Source organism: Austrofundulus limnaeus, unplaced genomic scaffold (genome assembly GCF_001266775.1).
Source record: "Austrofundulus limnaeus strain Quisiro unplaced genomic scaffold, Austrofundulus_limnaeus-1.0 Scaffold152, whole genome shotgun sequence".
Taxonomy (NCBI): domain Eukaryota; kingdom Metazoa; phylum Chordata; class Actinopteri; order Cyprinodontiformes; family Rivulidae; genus Austrofundulus; species Austrofundulus limnaeus.
Window position 1 is genome coordinate 749,067 of NW_013952554.1, and position 2,846 is coordinate 751,912.

Sequence of the window (2,846 nt, forward strand, 5' to 3'; positions counted from 1 at the left end):
ATACACATTTGTATCAGGTCAAATGAACATGGGTATAGTAACAATATTAATTATTCTACATTTATACTTTTTAGGCAACTAAGGCAAAAAAAAGTAATTAATTTAGAAAATCTATTCAGGACCCCATCTTGATGTGTCAGGACCCCACTTTGGGTCCCGACCCCAACTTTGGGAACCACTAGGGCTCTGCTGAAGACATACGAAGAAGAAAAAACTGTTGCCTAGGGTCACAGAATTTGACAGCTGTCATATATTGTGACTTCAATGTAGCTAAGGAAATAGTAAAAAAAAAAAATTCAAAAACTATTTATACTAATTGTTTACATCCTCTAGTGTCAGAAAAATACATTTTGATCACTGACACGGTGACTGTTATTACAGTTTTTATTGATTGGTTTGACACAGCGTCAACTCAAAAAACACGTTTTCAAAACAGTTAACACAGAAGCGTAAACATTGACACAGTGGTCAAAATGACACATTTTGTTTGCAAAATGCAACAACTGTGTCAAAACATTTAAAATATGGAACAAAAGCAAACTTTGCCTTCAAACAACTCAACTTTGACACAATCTATGAGCACCTTCAATCAATCATTACACAATGGGCAACAAAACACAAAATACAACACTCATGTAGATCAGTGCATCATTGTCATTGTAGCCCGACTGTACGTAGCTTACATGCCAGTGCTGTATTTTGCCCTGTTGCAAAAATGCATCCAGAAGCAGATATGGTTTGACGCAAATTTAATTGATCAGTGTGCATTGCCAATGTAATGCACACTATTGTGATTCGTTTCCCATCCAAGTCATCTCAACTTTGCCATGCTTCTCCTCCTGCATACTTTGTCCTAGAGCTGCCATTGTAATTTATATCTGTAAAGCCCCTGTGCCAAATGACGGCTATGCCTTTTGGTGTCTGTAAAACTTATAGTTTTTGAAATATTAATGTTTAATAAATTATAATGGCAGTCAATGGAGCCTTGTATTGGTCCAATACTGCCCCCTGCTGCATCTACACAATATGGTACTGAAAATGTATGGTACACCATAGTTTCATAATATTTAAACTCAGTAGTTCAGTGATTACAATATTAATATGATTGTATTTTGATGTTTTACTGTAATACTGTCTTTATGTTGTCCTAATGCTGTAATATATTGCACTTAAATGTCAACGATTGCATTGGCAAGGTAAACTTTTTCTGTATACATACAATCTAATCCCTGGGATTGTCCTCTGCCACATCTCCTATAGTCTCATGATGAGCAATGTGGGCTTTCATGCGGGAGATCAGGGTTCGAATCCAGCTACTGCAACTTTAACAAAAATCTCTTCAAACTTCTTATTGTCACACAATTACCTTAATTACAAACACCTGCTGATGTGACAGGCACAAGCTGGTATAGAAAACACTTTTGAACTTGGTCAAAGTTAATTCTGAAAGTCCAATGCTCCTGCATACTTTGTTCTACACCTGCCATTGTAATTTCTATCTGTAAAGGTCCTGTGCCAAATGATTGCTATGCCTTTTGGTACCTGTACAACTTGTAGTTTTTGAAATATTAATGTTGAAACTTTATTCCAAATTCATAAAATGTGAGTCAGTGGGGCCTTGTAATGGTCCAATTCTGCCCCCAGCTGTACTYAACTTGGTACTGCACCATAGTTTTTATATTTAATCTCAATAGTTCAGTGTTTACAATACTAATATGATTGTATTTTGATGTTTTACTATAACATTGTCTTAATACTGCTCTATTGTTGTAATATTATGCAGTTTAGTGTCAATAATTGTATTGGCAATGTGGCCTCTTTCTGCACACATACAAACCAACCCCTGGCACCACACCCTGCCACAGCTCCAACAGTCTAATGGTCTTTGTCATGGTCTTTCATGTGGGAGATCAGGTTTCAAAACCCAGCTAAACTTTAACAAAAAATCTCTTCAAACTTCATATTGTCACTCAATCACCTTAATTACAAACACCTGCTGACGTGACAGGCACAAGCTGGTTTAGAAAACACATTTGAACTTGGTCAAAGTTCATTCTGCAAGTCCAATGCTGCAATGACATGCTACATGGCAATGCACRCTTGTTTTTACATCGTAAAAACCCATGTCTAGTTACATTTGTTTTTCAGTCTGTGCCTGACAAATGAAATATTCCAACAGAGAATACRTGGAAATAAAAATAAAACCCTTTACTGTGTGAGAAATTATGTAAATAAAAAACACAGTCTTTTCCAGTAAAGATCAAAAATCTATAGTAGGCCTATACAATGAGTATAAGAGATAGCCAAAAGTGACACACTTCTGTCTCTTCTAGTCTCTTCTTTCTTGAAGAATGGGCCACATGGCCTCATCCACATCACATTCAATATTGTTTGCCAGAACCATGTTGACAACGGCTGCCTCCTGCTCAGCCTGTAAAAATTCTCCCTCTTCCTCTACCAACTGGTCGCCTTTCGATTCTATAAAGAATACATGAAATGTGGAAAAAATTACACGAAGTACTGTATATCACTGCAGATATATCTTTAGACTATATACTGTATAGCAACATTACCTATTCTCCTGTTGAAAAACTCTATATGCAGGGCAGTGTGCCTTGAGGACCAGGGTTGTAAATCACTGTTGTAGTCAAGGCAGACACTGAAGTTAATCAAAAATAAATAAATTAAATTATCTTGAATTTGATTATTTTTTATGGAGCCAATTAACTTGAATAATTATGCAATTATAAACACCAGGACCAGTTGATAGATAGCTGATGAAAATATCACGTTTACTGATTATTGTTTTTTTAGAAAACAAGTCACTTGCTTAAAAAGTCAGTTAC